This window comes from Scyliorhinus torazame, chromosome 5 (assembly GCF_047496885.1).
Source record: "Scyliorhinus torazame isolate Kashiwa2021f chromosome 5, sScyTor2.1, whole genome shotgun sequence".
Taxonomy (NCBI): Eukaryota; Metazoa; Chordata; class Chondrichthyes; order Carcharhiniformes; family Scyliorhinidae; genus Scyliorhinus; species Scyliorhinus torazame.
In genome coordinates this window covers 100,438,558-100,457,272 of record NC_092711.1, presented here as the reverse complement: position 1 = coordinate 100,457,272, position 18,715 = coordinate 100,438,558, and the positions used below count along the sequence as shown (strand labels likewise).

The 18,715-nt window shown below is 46.9% G+C and overlaps 1 pseudogene; it reads right to left on the bottom strand.

Annotated features, from left to right (window-relative positions):
* Positions 1–3,086: 3,086 nt before the first annotated feature.
* LOC140419198 (sodium/potassium-transporting ATPase subunit beta-1-like) lies at positions 3,087–4,983 on the bottom strand (annotated as a pseudogene).
* Positions 4,984–18,715: the final 13,732 nt, after the last annotated feature.

Genomic DNA, 18,715 nt, shown 5'->3' with positions numbered 1-18,715 from the left:
TAGAGAGGGCGTCCTGTAGGGGGACCAGCCTGCAGGCTATGGTGATAGCTCCATTGCCGTTCTCACCAAGGAACTATACCACGAGTCCGGTGGTGGTAGCTACACTGAAGATTTGGGGACAGTGGAGACGACATAGGGGAAAGACCGGAGCATTGGGGGGGTCCCCGATAAGAAACAACCATAGGTTTGCCCCGGGGGGAATGGATGGGGGATATGGAATGTGGCAAAGAGCAGGTATAACGCAATTGAAAGATCTATTTGTGGATGGGAAGTTCGCGAGTCTGGGAGCGCTGACCGAGAAATATGGGTTGCCCCAAGGGAATGCATTCAGGTACATGCAATTGAGGGCTTTTGCGAGGCAACAGGTGAGGGAATTCCCGCAGCTCCCGACACAAGAGGTGCAGGACAGAGTCATCTCAAAGAAATGGGTGGGGGACGGTAAGGTGTCGGATATATATAGGGAAATGAGAGACGAAGGGGAGACTATGATGGACGAACTAAAAGGGAAATGGGAAGAAGAGCTAGGGGAGGAGATCGAGGAGGGGATGTGGGCAGATGCCCTAAACAGGGTAAACTCGTCGTCCTCGTGCGCCAGGCTAAGCCTGATTCAGTTTAAAGTATTACACAGGGCACATATGACTGGAACACGGCTCAGTAAATTTTTTGGGGTGGAGGATAGGTGTGCGAGGTGCTCGAGAAGCCCAGCGAATCATACCCATATGTTTTGGTCATGCCCGGCACTACAGGGGTTTTGGATGGGGGTGACAAAGGTGCTTTCGAAAGTAGTAGGAGTCCGGGTCGAACCAAGCTGGGGGTTGGCTATATTTGGGGTTGCACAAGAGCCGGGAGTGCAGGAGGCGAGAGAGGCCGATGTTTTGGCCTTTGCGTCCCTAGTAGCCCGGCGCAGAATATTGCTAATGTGGAAAGAAGCCAAGCCCCCGGGGGTGGAGACCTGGATAAATGATATGGCGGGGTTCATAAAGTTAGAGCGGATTAAGTTCGTCCTAAGGGGGTCGGCTCAAGGGTTTACTAGGCGGTGGCAACCGTTCGTCGAATATCTTGCGGAAAGATAGATGGGGGAAAAAAAAGAAGGCAGCAGCAGCGGCCCAGGACTTGGGGGGGGGGAGGGATGGGGGGGGTGGGGGGGGGTGTGGCCTGAGACAAGGCAGTTGCCAATTAGGGCTAGTTTTTATTTTTGTTATTTAATATTTATTTATTTGTTGTTGTTTTTTTTTTGTTCTTGTTTAAATAAAAAAGGTCATTATTATCTGTATTGTTACAATGTTGTGTAAAGGATGCACAATGTACTGTGTTGGTTGACCAAAAATTTTCAATAAAATATTATTTAAAAAGAAAAAGAAGGGAGAGAGAGAGAGATCTGAACTTGGCCCCTCACCTTATAGGGCCCAGGGGCTTCCCGCCTCCCGGGGCGGCCCTTGACCCTGAGTCCCAAGTGATTGGACCTGTTCCCAATCACTGGGGTCGATACGTCCAATTGCGAGGCGATTCCCCGATCGGTGGGTGGTCGTTGACCTGCCTTTGTTTGGGCCACTGCAGGCGCCGACAGGTCTGGCCCGGTATTCAATTGCTAATATGTTGCAATTGTTCCTGGGGATAGCTGATTACACTGCAGATGTCTGGGTGGATGGGCTGTTAATAGCCCTGAGTATCGATCTGGGCCAACTTCCCCAGAGCCGAATATGCTATTCTGTCTGCAGCTGTCCGTTTCTGTCTTGTTACCTGCTTTTCCCAGCAGCCTTTCCAGTTAGCCATTTTACGTGGCTACACCAGCTCCTCTCTTTTTCCTGACTCTCTGCTGGCACTGTTTAAATCTAAGTATTTTTTCCTTCTTTCTGTCTGTTAATCTAAGTTAGCAATCATATGGAATGGTGAAATGTATCTGCTGCTTTTAATGTCTACCCCATTCTGTCTCTCTTTGTTTCTATATTTGGCTCAGTCTCCTTCACTCTTATATTCTGCCTATCTGTGTCCCTATCACTTTTCCCCTTTCTGCTCTTTCTTCTCTCTATTCGCTCACTGCCAGTGAGGAGCTAAGTTTCACTGGATTGATTCCTGAGATCAGGCAGTTGTCCTTGGAGGAGAGGTTCTGTGGGATGAGTCTGTTCTCTCTGGAGTTGAGAATAATGCAAAGCAGTCGAATTGAAATGTGAGTTGAAAAGAAGGGATCTGGAAAGCAGTAGACACTTCATGTTGTTCCAAGGGAAGTGAGGTGTGGTTGTCTCGACAAGTTCATAAGATATAGGAGCAGAATTAGGCCATTTGGCCAATTGAATCTGCTCCGCCATTCAATCATATCTGACCTTATCCTGGCCGTAAGTCCACCATCCTTCCCATTCGCCATAACCCTTCAACCCATTACCAATTAAAAATCATGATGTGGAGATGCCGGCGTTGGACTGGGGTGAGCACAGTACGAAGTCTTACAACACCAGGTTAAAGTCCAACAGGTTTGTTTCGATGTCACTAGCTTTCGGAGCGCTGCTCCTTCCTCAGGTGAATGAAGAGGTCTCTTCATTCACCTGAGGAAGGAGCAGCGCTCCGAAAGCTAGTGACATCGAAACAAACCTGTTGGACTTTAACCTAGTGTTGTAAGACTTCGTACAATTAAAAATCTGTCTAACTCCTCTTGAAATTTACTCACTGTCCCATAATTCACCGCACTCTGGGGCAATGAAGTCCACAGAGTCAGCCCTTTGGGAGAAATAGTTTCTTCTTAACTTTGCTACCTTCACTCAGTCATCCAGCCTGTTAAGACACCAACGAAGTCACACTAAGGAGAAGGTTCACAAAGGGCCGAGATCAACATCGACTCTGTGGGAAGGGATTCACTCAGTCATGATATGAGCTGAGACATCAGCAAGTTGTCAAGTGCCTGCAGGGATTGGATTTTGCTCTTTGTGCTGCTGTTAATCAAATCCAGGATTGATGGTCTGACAATATCTGCTGATGTTAACAAATGCTATAATTGGCTACAGTTAAATACTTTCAGATGTCACTGATTTTCAGAGTTACAACGTCCCATTTTAAAAGCACCATCTGTGATATTCTCCTTGAGTCAAGAACTCTTTTTTTTAGGTTCATGAGTTTTATTTGTTGATGTTTTAAATGGGGTGGAGTATTGATCTCCCAACAAGTTTACAGATGTTACATTGCACACCATGAACACCATCCTACTGCATTGGTTTAAAATAAAGATTATGATTTTACCAATGACTTTGGTCTCTTTTATAATTACACTTTGCAAAAAATTTTACAACTGCATAAATATAAAATCTTCCATGAAAATGGTTTAAAACATTCCTGGACACCACCATGTGATGGTTCCAGCAAACAACTTTAATAACTAATCACAATAGCTTGATAGCCAGACGCAGATCTCAACATGGATTGAAGACTAAACAGATCTAAAAGGAAGCATAATAAAACCCATCACCATACACTTAACGTTGCCAAAAAAAAAGCAACTTTTCCTCCCTCCCCGACACAAACTTCAGAGTGCAGTATATTCATACACATGGGCATAACAGAAACAAAATCAAATACCATGGCAATTTTCAGAGTATTTACAACTTGGAAAGCAAAGTGTGCTTAAAAACTGCAACATAATTTGAAGGACCTGTGAATGTACACTCAAACTCACATGAGGCACAAGGCAGCAATACCTAAGAACACAAACACTGCTACACATTAGTGGAATTATAGTTTACAGTAATGGGCATTCCCATAGCTCAAGTATTATCATTTACAGTGGAATAAATATGTACTACTATTGTTTTTAATGTTACATACCGAGGTAAATGCAGAAAGCTAGTGTAAAGCATATAGATTAAGTGTAGGTCCTATATATACGACAGTTTGTTCAAGACTAATTTGAAATAATGGGGAAAATTGTATTATGTAGTTATCACCATACACTTTACACTCAATGCGCACTTCCGTGTTCTGTTTGACGTTCATAAACTGAATAGCAACAAAGGACCGAAGGTATTTTTCCTGCAGACGCTTGCCATGTATGGGTAGTACTGCAAAGGAAAGCCGCTGAATCCTCCCAGTCCAAAGATGTGCAGGTTAGGTGGATTGGCCATGATAAATTGCCCTTCGTGTCCAAAATTGCCCTTAGTGTTGGGTGGGCTTACTGGGTTATGGGGATAGGGTGGAGGTGTGAACCTTGGGTAGGGTGCTCTTTCCAAGAGCTGGTGCAGACTCGATGGGCCGAATGGCCTCCTTCTGCACTGTAAATTCTATTTTTCACAGGTCCAACTTTATCTCAGTCTTCTTTCTTTGCTGCACAATGAATGGGAATAATAAACGGATTATAATTGATTTGCAACTCTTCTGCAAGTTCGGTGGAATTCTTCGGAGGCCCGGGATAAAAGTTAAGAATCCTGTTGAGCTTCGGAACAATGCGGGGTTTTCAGCATAACCGTAGTTAGGATCATTTAATCCAGAGCAAGTCTTAAACCACGTCCGGTAAAATCTGCACGCTCTCTTCTGTCCTGAATCATCCAGTGGGCCTGCATGAATGTAGGCTGGAGGAATCTCTTCACAGTTCTCAAAAGGAGTGTTGCCACCCTGACTGGAGTCATTGTAAAGATCCAAGAACGTGTTCAAACTTTTCGCAAAACATTCGTCGGAGTTTGGGTCTGACATACTAAAGGAACTTTCTGTTTTGAACAAATACAGTGATTGTGATGGTCCTGGGGGTGCAACTCTGTCTTGGTGTTTGGGTTCAAATGGACTAATTGTGAGCAGCAGCGCTTGAATGGTTCCAATGAAGATCCCAGCGAGGCAGCCATAGAAGATCAAGAAGAACCAGAATATCTTGAGCCAACGACTGCCGGTCCTGCCTAAAAAGTGCTTTTTTAATTTCGGAATCCCAGAGGAATTTCTTCCAGTCTCCACCTGCCTCCTTGCCCTTGGCCCGGGCCCGGGCCATGCTGTCTCGAGGAGGCTGAGCGGGGGATTGTGGGAGAGTTTGAGGAAAGCTTGGCCTCGCTGTTGAGCTGATGCTGGCCGGCGGCGCGCGCACTCCCTCGCGCGGCGGCCGTTGCTTTTCAAACAAGAAAGGGGCGGGGAGGGCGGGGGGGGGGGGGGGGGGGGGTGCGGAGGAAGGGAGGGGGAGGGGGAGGGGCGCGGGGCGGGAAGTGGAGTTGAGAAGCTCCAGGTGTCAGGAGTCCCGCGGAAGGTGAAGCTTCATTCAGGAACTCTGAACAGGAACAAGACAATTCTGAACTTTTACTTCAATCCGAAATTGATGTTTGATCCAAAATCTACAATTCAGAGTTTGAAAGGTTCCACTGATTAACATCTCCAATTAGAAAGTGCTGATTAATCATTGCTGACAATTGTTACTCACACATTCCTCACAGCAACATGTCCATTGTGAAATTACATTATCAAGGAACATTAAACTAAACTGTGAAATATTTCACAGGAGAATCAATAAAAACTTCATCAATCAATATTGATATTGATGAAACTTGGAAGTCACTGAGTTCAATGATTTCTGACACAGCAGCAGCAGCCAGGGTTAGGGGGACAGAGCGGGGGAGTGGGCCGAGGTTGAGTGCTCTTTCACAGGGTCATTGCAGACTCGATGGGCCAAATGGCTTCCTTCTGCACTGGAAAGATCCGACAGGATTCAAAGGTAACGGTGGAACCCACAACACAGACTGGTTTGAGAGCCACTCAGCAGAGATGACATCTGTCATTGAAGCAAAAAGCAAAGCCGACCTGATGTACAACATAAACCCAACACCGAGAACACTGCTTCATGTGAAAGTAGTCAAGACAGTTTTGTAAAAGATGGAGAGATTGTGAAAATAAACACTGGACAGCCAACGTCAGTAATTCCACACTGCCTGTGATAACAGAAATCTATGTGCTGTGTGTGATGGGAAGAAGAGGGCTCTGGGTCTGACCATCACCAAAGACGTTCCCTTGAAATCCCAGATGGTGACATCCTGACAGATGTAAACAGTCTGGGTGGGGTTAGTGTTGGGTGGGGTTACTGGGTTATGGGGATAGGGTGGCGGTGTTGACCTTGGGTAGGGTGCTCTTTCCAAGAGCCGGTGCAGACTCGATGGGCCGAATGGCCTCCTTCTGCACTGTAAATTCTATGATAATCTATGTCCCGCTCGGTTGAACATGACTGTCAGCTGTGCTCCATCAAACGGACATCTCCCAATCGCTGTCTGACTCTCCTGCAGCTTCCTGTCATGGTTCAGTTGGACAAGGTCATTGATTGCTCAACAAGCATAAAAGCGGCCAGCAAGGATGGAATTCCAGCTGAACTGCTCAAACACAAAGTCCCATCGACTGTCACACCTTCACGATCTCCTCCTTTGTTGGGAGGTCGGAACCATTCCATGTGCATGTTGCTAAAATCATCACAACTGATAAAAACAGCAGTGACAGAGGAGATTGTAGCAACTACAGGGATGTCTCACTCCTTAGCAGCACCGGGAAGACCTTCACTAGGGTCATGTTTAAAAGATTCATCTACTTGCAGACTGAATGGTTACAAACGCACAGTGCGGTTTCTGTGCTGACAGATCTACAGGAACATGATCTTCTCCACACACCAGCTGATAATAATCTGTATTGTCACAAGTAGGCTTATATTAACACTGCAATGAAGTTACTGTGAAAGCCTCTTATCGCCACATTCCAGCGCCTGTTCGGGTACGTAGAGGGAGAATTGAGAATGCCCAAATTACCCAACAGCACCTCTTTCGGGACTTGTGGGAGGAAACACACGCAGACATGAATAGAACGTGCTGACTCTGCACATTCAGTCACCCAAGCCGGGAATCAAACTTGGGACCCTGGCGCTGTGAAGCAACAGTGCAACCTGCCCACTGTGCTACCGTGCCACCCAAAGTGAACAATTGGTGTTTAATCTAAAGAGTCTGTGCTGAGAAAAGTGAAGTTCTAATTACTGAGTGAAAGTAAATCTTTAAGTATGAATTGCAATTTACTTGTACAATTGTAAAAGGCAGTGAAAAGTTGGATTCACTGAAGTTAATCTTCAGCCTTAAATTTGTGCATTGGATTTCACAATCTTTTGGAAGCTCCACCTCTTTAAGTCTTTTTGGTCTAAGAACGTTGAAGCTTTGGTTACCTCTGAAAGCTGATCGTTTTACTTTTATTTTTCTTTTGTTTTATTTGAGTCACTTGGAAAAGTGCCTGAAGAAAGAGGGGAAAAAACTAATTTGGGCAAAGCTGAAAAAGTTGACAAATGAATTGAGAAAACAAAGTTTAAAATGGTGTTTGATTCATTTCATATCTGAAAATAAAGTTACGTAAAGTCAACACAGTTGTGCGCATTTGAGCACGTTTGCTCCAACACCTTTGAGAGCAGAGAAGTTAACCCTTTCCACTGACAGCACGGTGATGATTTAAACTAAAGACTTTGCCTTTTCAAGATTTGGCTTCATCCCATTTGGTATCTTTCAAGACAAAATGTTTAAGAATGGAAAATATCGGAGTTATCTCCAAACTGATTGCAAATTCCTGTTCTTCTGTCTCTGATCTACAAATACATTATGTGAATATTAAATTGGACAGTAAAGTTCCTCAGTTGTTGCTTGAAAGTCTGTGTTGTTCTGAATGATGACAGTATTAACCTTCTCCCTAACCTGTCCTAACCCTTCTGTCCATTCACCAACTGAAACCAGAGACTCCTTGACCTCAGGGTGACATTCCCTGACTACCTAGTTATTCCCTTAAATCAAGCCCTGAATTGTTGGTGGATTGTTTCATCCTGCTGCCATATTTCAACAACAAATGTTGAAATGTTTGCTCCACACCCACAGGGTTTCATCTGTTTAAAGCCACAAACAGAAAGGTCCATTTTCCTCCTGGAGTTTGAGACATGATGCAGAGTTTCAGCCAATGTCGAGAGGCCGTTCACCTGCTCTGCCTGTGGAAAGGGATTCACTCAGTCATCACACCTCCTGACACACCAACTTGTTCATACTGATCAGAGACCTTTTAAATGTGAGAAGAACTAGAAAAGCAGAAAGGATTTACTGATACATCAAGGCACTCACACTGGGGAGAGGCCATTCACCTGCTCCAACTGTGGGAAGAGATTCAACTTGTCCCTCCCACCTTCTGACTCACCAATTTGTTCACACTGATCTGAGACAAATTAATTGTTCTGATTGTGAGAAAACATTTAAAAGCAAAAAGGATCTTCTGAAACACCAGCGCACTCAAACTGGGGACAGGCCATTCACCTGCTCCAAGTTCGGGAAGGAATTCACCCGATCACCTCACCTTCTGAGACACCATTGAATTCACACTGGGGAGAGACCGTTCATCTGCCCTGTGTGTGGGCAGGAATTCATTGATTCATCCGACCATCTGATACACCAGCGGGTTCACACTGGGGAGAGACTATACACTTGCCCCGTGTGTAACAAGAAATTCACTCAGTCATCCCACCTTACAACACACCAACTTATTCACACTGATCAGAGGTCTTTCAATTCTCCGATTGCGAGAAGGGATTTAAAAGTAAATGGAATCTGCTGACACATAGTTCACAGTGGGGAGAGGCCGTACACCTGCTGTGTGTGTGGGAGGGGATTCGCTCAGTCAAACAACCTGCTGAGACAACAGCAAGTTCACAGGCGACAGCAGGGGATGGATTCTGCTGTTATTGCTGCTGTGAATCACATCCAGGACTGAATGATGTCTGGATGCCTGTTTCCAGTGGGGTTCCACAGTTCTCTGGTACATATGAATGATTATGAAATTTGCAGATGATACAACAATTCTGCATATGGTTGACATTGCGGGAGAAAGCCATGGACTGCAGGAAGATATCAGTGGACTGGTCAGATGGGGAGAACAATTGCAAATGGAATTCAATCTTTTTTAAACTCCAGCGCCTTTTCAGGTACACAGGGAGAATTCAGAATGTCCGATTCACCAAACAAGCACATCTTTCAGGACTTGAGGGAGGAAACTGGAGCACGCGGAGGAAATCCAGGCAGACACGGAGAGAACGTGCAGACTCCACACAGACATAATAATCTTTTATTGCCACAAGTATGAGGTTACTGTGAAAAGCCCCAAATCGTCACATTCCGGCACCTATTGGGGTAAGCTGGTACGGGAATTGAACCCGCGCTGCTGGCCTTGTTCTGCATTACAACCCAGTGACCGAAGCTGGGAATCGACCCTGGCGCTGTGAAGTAACAGTGTTAACCACTGTGCTACAAACGGTGAGAGATAATGAATTTCAGAGTGAAAACAAGACAAGTGAATGAACTATAAATAGGATGAGACTTAGAACTGGTGAGCAACAGGGAGGCATTGGAGTCCCTATCCACAGGTAGCTGGATAGATCGAATCCTTTCTTGGACATGGCCTGGAATATAAGAGCAAGGAGATTATGCTAGAACTTTATAAAACATGAAGAGTACAGCGAGAGGATGGAGAAGCATTATGGTCACTGTATTAATGAACTATAAGTCATGATTCATTAATTAGTATAAACCTGACATCAATTTGATCATTTATATAATTGCAGTCAGTGTTCAATTAATCAAATCTTGGGGATAAAGTTGAAGCTGAATGACAAGTGATTGTAACAGTGAAAAAGTCTGAATTCTTCAGTAAGTTAAAATCCAAACTGTTTATATAACAAAAATGAAGAAAATCATTTCAGTTAATTCCTGATAAAAATAACGTGACTTCAGGCAAATGGAACGAGCTGATTGGTGAGTGGCTGATGAATCTTTATTCATGAATCAGTAGCTAGTGGTGTCCCTCAGGGATCAGTGTTGGGCCCACAACTGTTCACAATTTACATAGATGATTTGGAGTTGGGGACCAAGGGCAATGTTTCCAAGTTTGCAGACGACACTAAGATAAGTGGTAAAGCAAAAAGTGCAGAGGATACTGGAAGTCTGCAGAGGGATTTGGATAGGCTAAGTGAATGGGCTAGGGTCTGGCAGATGGAATACAATGTTGACAAATGTGAGGTTATCCATTTTGGTAGGAATAACAGCAAAAGGGATTATTATTTAAATGATAAAATATTAAAACATGCTGCTGTGCAGAGAGACCTGGGTGTGCTAGTGCATGAGTCGCAGAAAGTTGGTTTTCAGGTGCAACAGGTGATTAAGAAGGCAAATGGAATTTTGTCCTTCATTGCTAGAGGGATGGCGTTTAAGACTAGGGAGGTTATGCTGCAATTGTATAAGGTGTTAGTGAGGCCACACCTGGGGTATTGTGTTCAGTTTTGGTCTCCTTACTTGAGAAAGGACGTACTGGCACTGGAGGGTGTGCAGAGGAGATTCACTAGGTTAATCCCAGAGCTGAAGGGGTTGGATTACGAGGAGAGGTTGAGTAGACTGGGACTGTACTCGTTGGAATTTAGAAGGATGAGGGGGGATCTTATAGAAACATATAAGATTATGAAGGGAATAGACAGGATAGATGCGGGCAGGTTGTTTCCACTGGCGAGTGAAAGCAGATCTAGGGGGCATAGCCTCAAAATAAGGGGAAGTAGATTTAGGACTGAGTTTAGGAGGAACGCCTTCACCCAAAGGGTTGTGAATCTATGGAATTCCTTGCCCAGTGAAGCAGTAGAGGCTCCTTCATTCAATGTTTTTAAGATAAAGATAGATAGTTTTTTGAAGAATAAAGGGATTAAGGGTTATGGTGTTCAGGCCGGAAAGTGGAGCTGAGTCCACAAAAGATCAGCCATGATCTCATTGAATGGTGGAGCAGGCTCGAGGGGCCAGATGGCCTACTCCTGCTCCTAGTTCTTATGTTCTTATTTTAACCTGAAGTTTATTGTTGCTTCAGTCAGTTAATAATGGAATAAATAAAGACAATGACAGGGCATCCCAGTCCTGTGGAGAGCACATCCTGGTCACTGCATTCATCAATGATAAAGTGAGATGATTCATTAATTATCACAAAACTAAAATCAATCTGATCATCGTTCATAGAATTACAGTACATGGTCCATTCATCAAATCTAGGGGATAAAGATGAAGTTGCAATTGTCAGAGTGAAGACACCTGAATTTTTTAGTCAATTAATCATTTGAGAGGTTTAGATATTAACAATCAACAAAAAAGGGTGGCATGGTGGCACACTGGTTAGCACTGCTGCCTGAAGGTGCTGAGGACCTGGTTTCGATCCCGGCCCCGGGTCACTGTCCGTGTGGGGTTTGCACATTCTCCCCGTGTCTGCCTGTGTTTTACCCGCACAACCAAAGATGTGCAGGGTAGGTGAATTGGCCACACTATATTGTCCCTTAATTGGGAAAAAAAAGAATTGGGTACTCTAAATTAATTTTTAAAAACAATTAACAAATACATTTCAGTGAATTCCTGATAAAAGTAAGGTGACTTCAGTTCAATGGAAGAAGCTGATTGGTGAGAAGCTGATGAATCTTTATTTATTTTAATCTGAAGTTTATTTTGTTTAAGTCAACTAATCAAATAACTAAAGACCTGGCTGGGGATTCCAGTCCTGTTCCACGTGGGAAAACCAGGATACTTCTCATGTCCAGAACAATCACAAGTGCAGGAAGTGACATCAACTGGAGCAGCAGGAAGCAAAGGGCAGTGGTCGAGAGGTATGTTTGTGATTGGTGGAGTATTTCCAGTGGGATTCTAGATTTCGCAGGACATGATTCCATGCTTCTTGAGATCTATATCAATGCTTTAGACTTTAACATGGGGACATGATTAAGTCATTTACGGCCCTCTTTTTGACAGTGAGCAAGAAAGCTGCAGACTTTTATTATTCATTTATGGGATGTGGGCTTCACTGGTTGAGGCAGCATTTATTGCCCATCCCTCGATGCCCTTCAGAACGTGGTGGGGAGTTTCCTTCTTGAACCGCTGCAGTCCTTCAGGTGTAGGTACACCCACTGTGCTGTTAGGGAGAGAGTTCCAGGATTTTCTCCCAGCGACAGTGAAGGAACGGTGATATATTTCCCAGTCAGGGTGGTGAGTGACTTGGAGGGGATTCTCCAGGTGGCGGGATTCCCAGTGATCTGCTGTTCTTGGCCTTCCAGATGGTAATGGATTTGGAAGGTGCTGACTAAGGAACATTGATGAGTTACTGCAGTGCATCTTGTAGATGGTACACATGGCTGCCACTGTTCGTCGGTGATGGATGGTTTGAATGTTTGTGGAGGAGCAATCAAGCGGGCTGCTTTGTCCTGGATGCTGTTGAGCTTCTTGAGTGTTGTTGGAGCTGAACTCATCCAGGCAAGTGGAGAGTATTCTATTACACTCCTGACTTGTGTTTTGCAGATGGTGGACAGGCTTTGTGGGGGGGGGTGTCAGGACATGAGTTACCCATTGTAGAATTCCTCGTCTTTGACCTGCCCTGGTAGCCGCAGTGCGAATATGGCTCGTCCAGTTCAGTTTTTGATCAATGGCACCCCCCAGGATGTTGATTGTGGGGATTCAGCGATGGAATGTCATTGAATGTCAAGGGGCGATGGTTAGATCCTCTCTTGGAGGAGGTAGTCATTGCCTGACACTTGTGTGGCACGAATGTAACTTGCCACTTATCAGCCCAAGCCTGGATATTGTCCAGGTCTTGCTGCATTTGGACAAGGGCTACTTCATTATTTGAGGAGTCGCGAATGGTGCTGAACAGTGTACAGTCATCCGCAAACATCCCCACTTCTGAACTTATGATGAAGGCAGATCATTGATGAAGCAGCTGAAGATGGTTGGGCCGAGGACACTGCCCTGAGGAACTCCTGCAGTGATGTCCTGGAGCTGAAATGGTTGGCCTCCAACCACCAATACCATCTTCCTTTATACCAGGTACGACTCCAACCAGCGGAGAGTGTTCCCCCTGATTCCCATTGACTCCAGATGAGCTGGGGCTCCTTAATGCCATACTCGGTCAAATGCTGTCTTGATGTCAAGGGCAGACAGTCTCACCTCACCTCTGGCATTCAGCACTTTTGTGCATGTTTGAACCAAGGCTGTAATGACTGCAGGAAGACATCAATAGGCTGATCAGCCGGTCAGAAAAGTAGCAAATTGAGGTCAATCCAGAGAAGCGCGGGGTAACAAATACATTTGGGGAGGAAAAACACGACAAAGGGAAAGAATATGAATGGTATGATAGTGAGGTGTCGAGGGACAGAGGGGCATAAGAGTGCATGTCACAGATCCCCGAAGGTGACAGGAGAGGTAGATACAGCGATTGTAAAGGCAGAGAGATACTTTGTTATTCACGGGGACAAAGAGTACTAGAGCAGGGAATATTCCCAGCAATTTTTATTGGAGGAAAGACCTGAAACCCCTCTCTCCACAGATGCTGCCAGAGCTGCTGAGTATTTCCAGCATTTTCTGTTTTTATTATAAGATCAGGGAGGTTATACTGGAGCTGTCCAAAACACTAGTTAAACCACAGCTGCATTACTGAGTACAGTTCTGGTCACCACATTACAGGAAGGATGTATTCATACCAGAGAGGATGCAGAGGAGATTGACGAGGATGTTGACACAAATGGAGAATTTTATTTTTTTAAATAATATTTTATTGAAAATTTTTGGTCAACCAACACAGTACACTGTGCATCCTTTACACAACATTATAACAATACAGATAATAATGACCTTTTTTGTTTAAACAAGAACAAAAGAAAACAACAACAAATAAATAAATATTAAATAACAAAAATAAAAACTAGCCCTAATTGGCAACTGCCTTGTCTCAGGCCACCCCCCCCCCCCCCCCAAGTCCTGGGCTGCTGCTGCTGCCTTCTTTTTTCCCCCATCTATCTTTCCGCAAGATATTCGACGAACGGTTGCCACCGCCTGGTAAACCCTTGAGCCGACCCCCTAAGGACGAACTTAATCCGCTCTAACTTTATGAACCCCGCCATATCATTTATCCAGGTCTCCACCCCCGGGGGCTTGGCTTCTTTCCACATTAGCAATATCCTGCGCCGGGCTACTAGGGCCGAAAAGGCCAAAACATCGGCCTCTCTCGCCTCCTGCACTCCCGGCTCTTGTGCAACCCCAAATATAGCCAACCCCCAGCTTGGTTCGACCCGGACTCCTACTACTTTCGAAAGCACCTTTGTCACCCCCATCCAAAACCCCTGTAGTGCCGGGCATGACCAAAACATATGGGTATGATACGCTGGGCTTCTCGAGCACCTCGCACACCTATCCTCCACCCCAAAAAATTTACTGAGCCGTGTTCCAGTCATATGTGCCCTGTGTAATACCTTAAACTGAATCAGGCTTAGCCTGGTGCACGAGGACGACGGGTTTACCCTGTTTAGGGCATCTGCCCACAGCCCCTCCTCGATCTCCTCCCCTAGCTCTTCTTCCCATTTCCCTTTTAGTTCGTCCACCATAGTCTCCCCTTCATCCCTCATTTCCCTATATATATCCGACACCTTACCGTCCCCCACCCATTTCTTCGAGATGACTCTGTCCTGCACCTCTTGTGTCGGGAGCTGCGGGAATTCCCTCACCTGTTGCCTCGCAAAAGCCCTCAATTGCATGTACCTGAATGCATTCCCTTGGGGCAACCCATATTTCTCAGTCAGCGCTCCCAGACTCGCGAACTTCCCATCCACAAATAGATCTTTCAATTGCGTTATACCTGCTCTTTGCCACATTCCATATCCCCCATCCATTCCCCCCGGGGCAAACCTATGGTTGTTTCTTATCGGGGACCCCCCCAATGCTCCGGTCTTTCCCCTATGTCGTCTCCACTGTCCCCAAATCTTCAGTGTAGCTACCACCACCGGACTCGTGGTATAGTTCCTTGGTGAGAACGGCAATGGGGCTGTCACCATAGCCTGCAGGCTGGTCCCCCTACAGGACGCCCTCTCTAATCTCTTCCACGCCGCTCCTTCCTCCTCTCCCATCCACTTACTCACCATTGAAATATTAGCGGCCCAATAATACTCACTTAGGCTCGGTAGTGCCAGCCCCCCCCTATCCCTACTACGCTGTAAGAATCCCTTCCTCACTCTCGGAGTCTTCCCGGCCCAAACAAAACCCATGATACTCTTTTCTATCCTTTTGAAAAAAGCCTTCGTGATCACCACCGGGAGGCACTGAAACACAAAGAGGAATCTCGGGAGGACCACCATCTTAACCGCCTGCACCCTCCCTGCCATTGACAATGCTACCATATCCCATCTCTTGAAATCTTCCTCCATCTGTTCCACCAACCGCGTCAAATTTAGCCTGTGCAATGTGCCCCAATTCTTAGCTATCTGGATCCCCAGGTAACGAAAGTCTCTTGTTACCTTCCTCAACGGTAGGTCTTCTATTTCTCTACTCTGCTCCCCTGGATGCACCACAAACAGCTCACTCTTCCCCATGTTCAATTTATACCCTGAAAAATCCCCAAACTCCCCAAGTATCCGCATTATTTCTGGCATCCCCTCCGCTGGATCCGCCACATATAGTAGCAGATCATCCGCATATAAAGATACCCGGTGTTCTTCTCCTCCCCTAAGTATTCCCCTCCATCTCTTGGAACCTCTCAGCGCTATCGCCAGGGGCTCAATCGCCAGTGCAAACAGTAATGGGGACAGAGGACATCCCTGCCTTGTCCCTCTATGGAGCCGAAAATATGCCGATCCCCGTCCATTCGTGACCACACTCGCCACTGGGGCCCTATACAACAGCTGCACCCATCTAACATACCCCTCTCCAAACCCAAATCTCCTCAACACCTCCCACAGATAATCCCATTCCACTCTATCAAATGCTTTCTCGGCATCCATCGCCACTACTATCTCCGTTTCACCCTCTGGTGGGGCCATCATCATTACCCCTAACAGCCTCCGTATATTCGTGTTCAGCTGTCTCCCCTTCACAAACCCAGTTTGGTCCTCATGAACCACCCCCGGGACACATTCCTCTATTCTCATTGCCATTACCTTGGCCAGGACCTTGGCATCCACATTGAGGAGGGAAATTGGTCTGTAGGACCCGCATTGTAGCGGATCCTTTTCCTTCTTTAAGAGAAGCGATATCGTTGCTTCTGACATAGTCGGGGGCAGTTGTCCCCTTTCCTTTGCCTCGTTAAAGGTCCTCGTCAGTAGCGGGGCGAGCAAGTCCAAATATTTTCTGTAAAATTCAACTGGGAATCCGTCCGGTCCCGGGGCCTTTCCCGTCTGCATGTTCCTAATTCCTTTCACCACTTCTTCTACCGTGATCTGTGCTCCCAGTCCCACCCTTTCCTGCTCTTCCACCTTGGGAATTTCCAGCCGATCCAAAAAATCCATCATTCTCTCCCTCCCATCCGGGGGTTGAGCTTCATACAATTTTTTATAAAATGTCTTGAACACTTCGTTCACTCTCTCCGCTCCCCGCTCCGTCTCTCCTTCCTCGTCCCTCACCCCCCCTATTTCCCTCGCTGCTCCCCTTTTCCTCAATTGGTGTGCCAGCAATCTTCTCGCCTTCTCTCCATATTCATACTGTACACCCTGCGCCTTCCTCCATTGTGCCTCTGCAGTGCCTGTAGTCAGCAAGTCAAATTCCACATGCAGCCTTTGCCTTTCCCTGTACAGTCCCTCCTCCGGTGCTTCCGCATATTGTCTATCCACCCTCAAAAGTTCTTGCAGCAACCGCTCCCGTTCCTTACTCTCCTGCTTCCCTTTATGTGTCCTTATTGATATCAGCTCCCCCCTAACCACCGCCTTCAACGCCTCCCAGACCACGCCCACCTGAACCTCCCCATTGTCATTGAGTTCCAAGTACTTTTCAATGCATCCCCTCACCCTTAGGCACACCCCCTCATCCGCCATTAGTCCCATGTCCATTCTCCAGGGTGGGCGCCCTCTTGTTTCCTCCCCTATCTCCAAGTCTACCCAGTGTGGGGCATGATCCGAAATGGCTATAGCCGTATATTCCGTTCCCCTCACCCTCGGGATCAATGCCCTACCCAACACAAAAAAGTCTATGCGTGAATAGACTTTATGGACATAGGAGAAAAACGAGAACTCCTTACTCCTAGGTCTACTGAATCTCCACGGGTCCACCCCTCCCATCTGCTCCATAAAATCCTTAAGCACCTTGGCTGCTGCCGGCCTCCTACCAGTCCTGGACTTCGACCTATCCAGCCTTGGTTCCAACACCGTGTTAAAGTCTCCCCCCATTATCAGCTTTCCGGTCTCTAGGTCTGGGATGCGTCCTAGCATTCGCCTCATAAAGTTGGCATCGTCCCAGTTCGGGGCATACACGTTTACCAAAACCACCATCTCTCCCTGTAATTTGCCACTCACCATCACGTATCTGCCCCCGTTATCCGCCACTATAGTCTTCGCCTCGAACATTACCCGCTTCCCCACTAATATAGCCACCCCCCTGTTTTTCGCATCCAGCCCCGAATGGAACACCTGCCCCACCCATCCTTTGCGCAACCTAACCTGGTCTATCAGTTTCAGGTGCGTTTCCTGTAGCATAACCACATCTGCTTTAAGTTTCTTAAGGTGTGCGAGTTCTCGTGCCCTCTTTATCGGCCCGTTAAGCCCCCTCACGTTCCACGTGATCAGCCGAGTTGGGGGGCTTCCCACCCCCCCCCCCCTTGCCGGTTAGCCATCATCTTTTTCCAGCATCTCACCCAGTTCCCACGCAGCTGTATCTCTCCCAGACGGTGCCCCCCCCGCCCATCCTTTCCCGTACCCACTCCCCCCTTTCCCCAGCAGCAGCAACCCAGTAATTCCCCCCTCCCCCCCCCCCCCTGCTAGACCCCCCGCTAGCGTAATTACTCCCCCCATGTTGCTCCCAGAAGTCAGCAAACTCTGGCTGACCTCGGCTTCCCCCCGTGATCACGGCTCGCACCGTGCGACGCCCCCTCCTTCCTGTTTCTCTATTCCCGCCATAATTATCATAGCGCGGGAACCAAGCCCGCGCCTCTCCCTCGGCCCCGCCTCCCATGGCCAACGCCCCATCTCCTCTCCCTCCCCACCTCCCCCCATCACCACCTGTGGGAGAAAGAAAAGTTACCATACCGCAGGATTAAAACATAAAACCCCTCTTCGCCCCCCCCATTCGCCCCACCACTTTGTCCAAACGTTCATTTTCATAATCCAATCATTCCAATTTTTCTTCTACAATAAAAGTCCACGCTTCATCCGCCGTTTCAAAGTAGTGGTGCCTCCCTTGATATGTGACCCACAGTCTTGCCGGTTGCAGCATTCCAAATTTTATCTTCTTTTTGTGAAGTACCGCTTTGGCCCGATTAAAGCTCGCCCTCCTTCTCGCCACCTCCGCACTCCAATCTTGATAAACGCGGATCACCGCGTTCTCCCATTTACTACACCGAGTTTTCTTCGCCCATCTAAGGACCATTTCTCTATCCTTAAAACGGAGGAATCTCACCACTATGGCTCTGGGAGTTTCTCCTGCTCTCGATCCTCGCACCATAACTCGGTATGCTCCCTCCACCTCCAACGGACCCGTCGGGGCCTCCGCTCCCATTAACGAGTGCAGCATCGTGCTCACATATGCCCCGACGTCCGCCCCCTCCACACCTTCAGGAAGGCCAAGAATCCTCAAGTTGTTCCTCCTTGCGTTGTTTTCCAGTGCCTCCAACCTCTCCACAGATCGTTTCTGGTGTGCCTCCTGTATCTCCGACTTCATCACCAGGCCCTGTATATCGTTCTCATTCTCTGCTGCTTTCGCCTTCACGACCCGAAGCTCCTGCTCCTGGG